Genomic DNA, 10,775 nt, shown 5'->3' with positions numbered 1-10,775 from the left:
ACCTCCATCCATTAAAAAAAAATTAAAACTAAAAAAGATATTTAGTCGAGGTAAATGTCTCCCTTATGTGTGTTGACCTTGGTACAAATTGACAGGGGCGTTGGAGGTGAGCGTATATTTCTCTCTTTGCAACAAGATCATATCATACTCCCTTCATGATGGCAAAAGGCGAATACGCTCATCCTAGCGTCCCCGCCAATCCATCTCAGGACCAACACGGGGAAGGTAAATCACGGACAGCTACTAATCTTTCGAATAGTGAATCATATTAACATGATCCTCATAGATTAATGGAGTTGGTGCCTACATGCAGGGGCAGAGCCACCCTTGGACTAGGGTGGACTCCACCTCCATCCATTAAAAAAAAAAAAATTAAAACTAGAAAAGATATTTAGTCGAAATAAATGTCTCCCTTATGTGTGTTGACCTTGGTACGGATTGACGGGGGCGTTGGAGGTGAGCGTATATTTCTCTCTTTGCAACAAGATCATATCATACTCCCTTCATGATGGCAAAATGCGAATACGCTCATCCTAGCGTCCCCGTCAACCCATCTCAGAGCCAACACAGGAAAGGTAAATCACGGATAGCTACTAATCTTTGGAATAGTGAATCACATTAACATGATCCTCATAGATTGATGGAGTTGGTGCCTACATGCAGGGGCAGAGCCACCCTTGGACTAGGGTGGGCTCCAGCTCCCTCCATTAAACAAAAAAAAAAAAAAAATTAAAACTAAAAAAGATATTTAGCTCCACCGTAATATTAATTTCCTTTTAATTTTCTTACCTATTAAAATTCCAGCGACATTTTTTTCTTATTAGATTTGATTAAATTAAAATTGCAAGCCTAAACTTTAATTAAACAAAAAATTTTGTAGCGCTTTACCTCTCACCCACGCAACATTTCTGCCGCACGCCACGAGAGGAATCGGCACCGCTGCCTTATTTGTTCTTCCTCGCAAGTAAGGGGTAAAGTAATCAATCGAATCAAATCAAATTGAATATATAAAAAAAATTAAGATTTGAATTCGGCTCGAAATAGGTATATTTGAGTTTGAGCTCGATTCGAAGTTTGAAAAATTCAAAATATTTGATTCGAGTTCGGTTTGAATTAGGGATCGGGTTCGAGTTCCACTCGAAATATTCGAACATGTTCGCGAACTATTCGAATTATTGTTCGAAAATAGATCCGAAAGGCTCGAAATTTATTTATTTAATATATATTTAACTTATATTAACAAATATTAAGGCTCACGAGCGGCTTGCGAGTGACACGAACAATATAATTTGGGCTCGAGTTCGGCTCGAAAAAAATTCGAACATGTTCGAGTTCGACTCGAATTCGAAAATTCAAATACGAATCGAATATTTTTCGAGCCAGCTCAATTCGTTTGCAGCCCTACTCGCAACCCCAAAGCCACATGTGTGAAAGATTTGATGCTCTTTGTTCTTTTCCTTTATTGGAATGGATTTTCTTCGACATCCTTTCTCAATTATATTATATAATTTCTCTATTTCTTAAAGATCTTTAGATTATCTTTATTTGATATTTCATATTCATATTCTATAAGGGGCGGATCTACTAGGGGGCGGCTTCAGCAGTCGCCTCCCTTGTTGACGAAATCAAAAATTTTTTTTGTAGTTGTAAGAAATACTTCGCAGATAATCATAACCGCTGGAGAAAATAAACGAGTGGAAAAAACGAAGAGTCGAAGACGGATTCATTTTTTTTTAATTTTGAACCAAATTTTCATATATAAATTAAATTTATTTTTTTCTCTTTTTTTTTGCTTTTTGTCGCTCACGAAACATCTTGTCCTTTTTTTTCTCTCTGTCGAGTGTCGACCAGCGGCAAAGCCTAGCTTTTTTTTTTTCTCTCTGTCGAGTGTCGACCAAAGCGGCAAAGTCTAAAGGTGTGAACTATGAAGCCGTGAACCGCCAATTTTCTACCGCTATGCGCCTCTGCCACCACCTTTTTGCTGTTATGTCGTTGCGCCGCCCACCTCCTGCCGACCAGCGGCTCTTGCCGGCCAGCAGGATCTCCAGCTAAACTTCACCGCAGCACCATCCGACGCAACTCGCAAGGGAGCCGACGACAAAGTCATGGAAATTGTCTCTTGTATGCCAAGTTATTTTAAACTAAATTAAATTAAATAAAAAATTAAAACTAAATTAAACTAAATTAAATTAAAATTAAATTAAAACAAATTAAATTAAAAATTTAAAATTAAATTAAAACTAAATTAAATTAAATTTAAAAGGTAATTGGAATATGTAACATTGAATTAAAATCTAACTTCATTATTCATAATATACTCTTTATTGAAAATTTTAAATTCAATTTACTCAGTGTTAGTCAACTGTGTGATTCTGAATATAAGGTTAAGTTTATATCCACTAAATATATAATTAAGCACATAAAAGATCCTACAATAAAATTAAAAGGACTAAGAAATAATAACATTTATGCAAATCAACCTAGTCAGCTCCTCACTCAAGTATCACTTGACACAAAAAGAGAAAATCTAGCTATGACATAGAAGACTCACCCACACTAACTTTAAAAACCTCACTAAACTAAATGACTTAGTTAAAGGACTACCAAAACTATCCAACTTAAACTCAACAATTTGTAAGGCTTGTCAACATAGAAAAAAAACTAAGTCAATCCACAAACCGACCAATCAAACTCAAACTAATTTAATTCTTGAAAAACTACATTTAGATTTGTTTGACTCACACGGGGTTAAATCTATTAATGAAAATTTATACTGTCTAGTAATAATCGATGATTACTTAAGATTCACTTGGGTAAAATTTTTAAAAAATAAAGATAAAATATTTGAAATCTTTAACAACTTTTGTAAACAAATTGAAAATAAAAAAGATCCTAACTTAGAATACAAAAATGTAAAAATACATATTGATAACATCAGTTCAATCAACTTGACTAAAAATCCAATACATCATTCAAGAACCAAGCACATTGAGATCAAATATCGCTTCATTAGAGATCACGCCACTAGAGGAGACATTAAACTCAACTATGTTGAGTCCAAGTTAAATCTGGCTGACATCTTCACCAAACCACTATCAGAATCTGAGTTCAGTAATTTACATAGAAAACTGGGAATGTACACAGTAAACTAGGATTCTTACTATCAAAATGTCTTTTAAAATAATTTATAACTTATAGGAAAATTATTTACTTGTGTTTTCTAAAATTTTTCATTTCTAGTGTTGCAAAATTATTTTAGCCTTAGACTAGATCAAATCCATAGAAAGTATTATCTTATAGATCTAGAACTTGAGTATCTCACAAACACACTAGGTCTCCCTTGATTGTGCATTAAAAAATCTAGAACAGTGTGAGATGCATAAGCAGATTGTCTGGACTTAAGATGCTTATATCAGTGCATCAACACAAGCCTGAGCGTGAAATACCAAATATTACAGTGATCAGGTTAAGTAATCCATTTTTAGTCAAACACTAACTAGATGCACTTACTTAACTTGACTCATCAAGTGAACACTACTATATTCTGGTAGTTAGTTAGTAACTAGCGGTTAGACATTTAAGGATGATTTTCTTGATGTAAATATTTTTTGGGTTCCTAGGAGCATATTCTCTATACCTTAGATGAGTTTAGAGAGTGTCAACTTCAATTGAAAATGTAGTTAACCCAACCTTGGTAAAGTTGACACTTGAGAGCATTTTCAAGGTTTCACTAACCTTTGAAAATGAAAAAGGATTATTAGTGTTACTCTTTGAAAGAGTAAAATGTGTCAAAATTTGAGGAGTTGAATCTAATTTAAATTGACACACTTGAGAGAAGCAAAAGTAATGTCAAATTTGGAATTCGACATTTTCTTATGGAATTAAGGGAAATGTAAACCTTAATCCAAATTGTCACTCTTGGAAAGAGCAACATGTGCCAAATCTTAAGGAATTATGGTTGAATTAAATTGACATAATTTGAAAAATCATATGAACTATTAAGTTGGGATTTTGATATGTTCTTAGGGAGTCAAGGGCAAATTCGGGCTTAAAATATAAGGTGATTACTCCTTTGGAAGGATAAATATGCCAAAATTTGAGGAATATGCTTAATTTTAATTGGCATAAATAAATCAAGAGATTAAAGAAATGCCAAGTCGGGGTTTGACACTTTTTTGATGAAATTGGGCAATCTAGGATTTAATTTTAAGATTAGATAAGGTTTAAAGACACTTAGATAGGTAATCTAGGTATTTTATTTATGCTAATGTGTCATGCTTTGTTTGCCTATCATATGTTATGATATCATATTTATTTTTACATTCATGATTATTATGAAAAATATAAAAATACCATGTCATGTCATACATACATCATGTAGTTATAGGAAGTTTTCTTTTGAAAATTATTTCTTTTTGATGTATGCCATAACATATCATGCATCATGTTTAATTCCTTGTAATTAAGGACAAAAGACATTTATCATGAATGATAAATATCTTAACAAGTGAGATGACACCAAGTGACATCCTAGGTGGATGATCATAAGTTTCATAATGCCTAGATAGTTATGCATGATCTCTTAGTTTAGGGAAAAACCAAATATACATCTCACAAAGAACCATAAGATGACTTGTATGTGTTTTAGTATATATTAGATACAAGTGAGATGTTAGGATGGTGAACAAAACTCAAGATGTTGATTTAGTGCATCTTGTTGAGTTTTAGATTCATCAAAACACATAGTTATGCGTTTTTCAATCATTGGGAAAGCTAATGTACAAGTCATGTGCATTGAGCCCAAAAAACATGGTTGGATATTGAGTTTTAAAATATTTTTAAAATGCTTTTGAAAACCTTGGTGAAGACTATCTTTTGATAGTAATCATTATTGAATAATTAGACACAAACTTGGAAGAAAACACTAAAGTTTTTGTTGGTGCAACATCCCTCAGGTCAAGGTTGACCTGGGTGACCAAGCTGAGTCTTGGTTTGAGTTTAGATGTTTGACAATAAGAAATTGATTGAAGAAGAGTCAAGTAGGTCAAGGTTGACCGGATACTTGACAAGGAAGTCCTGGTGAGTGAAGCCAGGCAGAAGGAAAACCCTAGTGAGTGAAGCTAGGTGAAAGTCCTAGTGAGTGAAGCTAGGTGAAAGTCCTGGTGAGTGAAACCAGGTGAAAACCCTAGTGAGTGAAGCTAGGTGAAAGTCCTGGTGAGTGAAGCCAGGCAGAAGGAAAACCCTAGTGAGTGAAGCTAGGTGAAAGTCCTGGTGAGTGAAGCCAGGTGAAAGCCCTAGTGAGTGAAGCTAGGCAGATGGAAAACCCTAGTGAGTGAAGCTAGGTGAAAGTCCTGGTGAGTGAAGCCAGGCAAGGGAAAATCCAGATGGATCAAGGATGATCGGACATCTGGTGTTGGGAAGTCCAAGTAGGTCAAAGGATTGACTGGATACTTGGCACGAGGAAATACAGATAGGTCAAAGGGATTGACCAGACATCTGATGGAAGTCCAAGTAGGTCAAGGGAGACCGGATATCTGGATAAAAGTCTAAGTGGGTCAAAGGGATTGACCAGACACTTGGTGGGAAGTCCTAGCAGGTCAAAGGAGTGACCAGATGCTAGACATGATGTACCAACAGGTTAAGGTTGACCGGATGTTGGTTTGAGAGGCTTGGAACTTGGTTTTGGGCAAAAACCAAGTGTTGGATCGATTAGTGGATCGATCCAGGAGCTGGATCGATCAGTGGATCGATCCAGGCTTCTCCTAAGCGAACAGAGAGCCTCTGGATCGATCCAGATGTTCCAATCGATCAGTGGATCGATTGGGACACGGCTGCTTTGCGTGATAAGCGCTGGATCGATCCGTGGATCGATCCAGGCGTTTTTCCAGAGCACAGAGGCGCTCTGGATCGATCCGTGGATCGATCCAAAGCCTCCCCGATCGATTGGGAATATTCGAATCGATCGGGATCCGACCGTTGGCGTCGATAAAGGCCGCAGGCGTTCATTTCCTTCGGCATCTCTTCTCCGATTCACTCCAGATTTCTCGCCAGCTCCTCCACAGCACTCACAAAGCTCAGATCGCCAGTTTTGAAGGATCTTGGAAGTTTTCCAAGTCAAGAGGCGGATCAAAGCCAAGAAGAGAAGCTAGGGTTAGGGTTTATACTCATTGTAAGCTTGTAAGCTTGTATTTCTTGTATCCTTTCCCTCTCTTCTTGTATTGAGTCTTGTAGGGCTTCTCCGCCCTTGGTAGTTACCATAAAGGAGAGTTTTATTTAGTGGAGGATGTGTGTGTTGGTGTGGATCCTTGGATTAGTCACCTCTTGTGAGGTGGATACCAAGTAAACCAACCGTGTTAGCGTTGTGTGATTATTCTTTGTATTTCCGCTGCACATCTTTGAAGGAACAAGCAACGCCGAGCACCGAGCGAACGCGACGAGCTATTCACCCCCCCTCTAGCTACTTTTGGTCCTAACAAGTGGTATCAGAGCGAGGCCGCTCTTCACCGGAATCATCGCCGGAAGGGTCAAGCATAACAAGAAGAGCTAGAGGGTGAAGAAGTTGAAGCAAAGTTGTCAAAGTCAAAGAAATTCAAAAGCTCAACTTCTACAATGGAATTCCGAGATGGGCTCGGATTCGACACGAGGGTGGCTCCTCCATACACTTCCACGAGCTTCGATTCTTGGAAATCAAGAATCGAAAATTTTCTTATGATGGAGATAGAGCAATGGTTTGCTCTTATGGAAGGCTTCAAGACTCCAACAAACTCAAAGGGCAAAGTTCTCAAGAGGAGCAAGTGGAGCCAAGAGCAAGTCCAAAGGTGCGAGGTCAATGACAAAGTGACCAAGCTTTTGGTCAACTTATTGCCAAGCACCATCCTTTGCAAAATTGGAGAATTTGAAGATGCAAAGGAACTATGGAGCAAATTGGCCAAGCTTCATGAACAGATCCCCTCCACTGTACAAGATCATGAAGAATTCGGAGAGGGTGACTCTTTGGAGCAAGCACTACAACAAAAATAGCTTTTCGCAACGCGCAAATTCGCTTTCCGCAGCGCGCATTGCGTGCTGCACAATTAAAAGCTATTAAAAGTCCTAAATTATTGACAGCGTGCTTTGCGCGCTGCGGATAATATTATCCACGACGTGCTTTGCGCGTCGCGGGTAATACTTTCCGCGACGTGCAAAGCACGCTGCGAATAATACTTTCCGTGGCATGCTTTGCGCGCTGCGGATAACATTATCCGCAGCGCACAAAGCATGCTATATATAATAGTTTCCACGACATGCTTTGCGCGCTGCGGATAATATTATCCGTAGCGCGCAAAGCGCACCGCGAAAAGCATTTTTATGCGCTAAGGATAATAATCTGCAGCTTATAAATGTATGCTGTTAATAGTCTTAACTATATTAAAAAATATATTAATTTGATGAAAATAATAAACCAAAATTTTACAACAAATTTAGTGCAAATAAATCCACAAAATTAACAAAAGACATAGTTTTTCATTATACCAAAAAAATTTAAAGATCTTAAACAAGATACAAAATCTCTATCAAACTAGTTATTACATAACAACAATTAAACTTACAATCCACACAAATTAGTATATTATGTATCAATCACACAATACTATAAATTTCGATAACCATGCAACCGTGCTTCCTATTGCATCATCAAGAAACTGCATTTCATCATTTGATCGAATTAGGTCTACCTTTTCCACCAAAACTTTATCAACCCAAACTTTCCAACATGATCCACCAAGAATAACGTGATGCACTTTTGTGTTTGGATCTATGGATGCAATTCGACCTTCTGCAACAACTAATTCATCAGCAGACCAATGAAGCAGCTTACATTTAGTATTAGCACAAATATCTCCACGACTCACATTTCTCAAATTTGACTGTAAATAAACAATACAAAGTTATTAATTCAATCATATATATTTTTGTAACAATTTTATGATTCAGAAATACATAATTTTATGATAATCACCTGAAAAATATGACCAAAATCATCACTTTTTTTGCACCAATATTAATATCGCTATTGCTACCAAATTCATTCCCAATACTGCTACAAATGTCACCACTAGCAATCTAATTTTATAACCAAATCATGTCAAAGCTAATACAACATTAGAAATTTGATTCGTTAAGAATTTGAGCATTTCTTAATGCAAATTAAGCTTTCAACAAGATAGCTAATACCATTCATGGTTTAGTCAAAAGCCAAGGATACCCAATTCTTTCGAAGAATATTTTATCATAAACAACATAATCAATCCATCTAGTAACGTTGTCTTCATTAACCATTACAAGCATCACTATGCTTACTTCTAGGACAACCTGCACATAATAATGCAAACAAAATGTCATCAAAATCTTGTAGCAGGAAACATGATTTACACTAGTCGGTAACGAATAGTGGATACAAATTGAAGATGACCACATAGAAAACATAAATCCTTAATTATGATTATATAAAGCATCAAGATTTTGCAAATACAAACTTTATTCTCCTATTAGGAGACCGACTCTGTGCACCATTACTCCAAATATCTCTAATGCCAGCATGCATCTATGTTTTTATGTTCCATGCATCAAAAGAAATGAAATGTTTTACAATCAGTATTAGTAGAAACAGAATATATGCATATGATAGAATACTTCATGAAGCAAATCATTATAATAAGAACCACATCATAAGATGCATCTGCCTGTGATGCATCAAATAGGTTCAACTCTTCATGTGAAAAGTCATCATCAGATAAACATATCACAACAAAAGATAATGAAAGATGAAACTATCAAATGCTCCACATATTTTATGTCAAGTACAAACTTGAATATTATATAACGACTACCAAGACATTCTAACACAAAATATTAAGAAAATATTCTTACAGACAAAAAAACAAACCTTCATTAGATTTAATGTGGCATCAATAATTAGACAATGTAAAAAATATTAAAAAAATGTGAATGACATTCAAATTAATGTAACACCATTTTCATGAATCCATTCAAAATATCTTGGAATAATCATTGCACCTGGTCAAAGTGCCCTTGGAATATCAAGGCAAAAGGTGGAGTATATAATGAAGCAAGATTGGTACAATTTAATGTTGACACAGTGCTCTCACTTGATTCCCAAATAGCAAAATGTCTTGATATGCCGAAGGGAACATCTGAACTTGGTCAAGAGTCGAGATCTGTGGTGTTTTGTATTAAATAAAATTCATTGGCAATAAAGGAACCATCAAATAATTGAACTTTGAAATGTATTTGTACGTAACAATAGATAGAATTATGCAAATTAAGTTAATAGAAGTACAGAAATTATGAAAATGTTAAGGCAATTTAGAATATTTTCCTCATTGAAGAAATAGAAATTTCAAAGAAAAAAAAGTCATCGCAAACTATATCCAATAAAAATACACTCTAATTTTCATAGGTTTAGTCGAAGACCACCTAGTAATTCCATTAATCCCTCAAGTTAAGAAAGATGACTCCACCCCACCACTTTCATTGCTGACATAGAAGAGTTATACAGCTTCATCAAGATTCTAACCTATAGCCTGTAAAATACATCTGCAATTAAGGACTTACTATTACAGCACGAGTAAGTGAAAATCTCCATTTGGTGAGTACATAGATCTATCAGGATTTCAAGATTTAGATGCTAGCGGTAGATAAATTTATAGATCTAACAAAATTCTTAGGGCCTAAATAAGATGTATGGTGGAAGCAAATCCCCATACTAATTACTCCAAAGCACCTCTTTTGTCCAAAGTCAAACGAGAGGTGAAGGCTACACTTACTGGAAAAACGTTCATCAAATAAAAGCAAGATATCTAACTTTACTATCACTGACCACACACACACACAAATCTGAAATCAATAAAGGAAGGAATAGGTCACCGTAGTTGAGATGATCCTTTATGGCAATGACAGCGCCTTCTACCTCTAATTGATGGAATCGGGCAGATCGTCCCCTTCTCTCAGCCGGTACTAATTGCTGATGTTCTGAGAGGTGGATCTGAAGTCCGTGAGGAACCTGACAAGTACTCCTCGTTGGTGAGGTCAGCGAACTAGTTCATCGTGAGGCAGTAGGTGTGCTCCCCGTGGTCAGCCATCGAATTGTGCTCTTCGACAATCCGGAGGTTCTCCTTGAAGACCTTGAGTTGATATTCGTCTAGATATTGGTCATTTTCGACAGGGCGATGCTTGGCCCTCCACTCCAGGTAGAGCATTCTCACTTCCTCGTCGATACAGACAAGGACGACCCTATCTTGCTTGGAGAGGGTGAGGACGTCCTGACAGGGAACAGAGGAGATGACAGCAAGGGCGGAGGACGAGAAGAGAATGAGGAGGACAATGACGAAGGTGGAAACCATGAGCTAAAAAGAGGGAAGAGAGAGAGCTCACGAGGGGCAGCGAGGGTTTTGGCGATGGAGAAGGGTTTTCGATCGGGTGAGATGCTACAGGGAATGATTCGGGGCGGGTGAGATAAAAAAATATGTCTAAGATTTTTAATAGTGTATTTCGGTGTGCCGTTAAAATTTTAATTTTTAAAATTATATAATATTTTTAACAGTGTATTTTATATGCCGTTAAAATTTTAATTTTTAAAATTTATAATATTTTTAACAGCGCGTTAAAAGTGTGCTATTAATATTAATTTTAATAGCATACCATTTTTTTCACGCTGTTATTTGTATAAGTATAATACTATCTGCAGCGTACTTAATTGGGTGTGCCGTAAAAAT

At 36.5% G+C, this 10,775-nt stretch overlaps 1 long non-coding RNA gene across 3 annotated transcripts; it reads right to left on the bottom strand.

Moving 5' to 3' along the window:
• Nucleotides 1–7,499: 7,499 nt before the first annotated feature.
• Nucleotides 7,500–10,502, bottom strand: LOC122037388. Of its 3 annotated transcripts, none has more exons than XR_006127642.1 (3): nt 9,928–10,502; nt 8,000–9,218; nt 7,500–7,907 (listed from the first exon to the last, which is right to left on the bottom strand). It is a non-coding gene; the product is annotated as an uncharacterized LOC122037388 (long non-coding RNA). The 3 variants fall into 3 exon arrangements; XR_006127641.1 differs by having other exon boundaries at nt 7,500–8,352; nt 9,058–9,218; XR_006127640.1 differs by having other exon boundaries at nt 7,500–9,218.
• Nucleotides 10,503–10,775: the final 273 nt, after the last annotated feature.

Source organism: Zingiber officinale, unplaced genomic scaffold, assembly GCF_018446385.1.
Source record: "Zingiber officinale cultivar Zhangliang unplaced genomic scaffold, Zo_v1.1 ctg30, whole genome shotgun sequence".
In the NCBI taxonomy this organism is placed as follows: domain Eukaryota; kingdom Viridiplantae; phylum Streptophyta; class Magnoliopsida; order Zingiberales; family Zingiberaceae; genus Zingiber; species Zingiber officinale.
The sequence above is the reverse complement of the archived record's forward strand: the minus strand, read 5'-3'. Positions and strand labels throughout refer to the sequence as shown.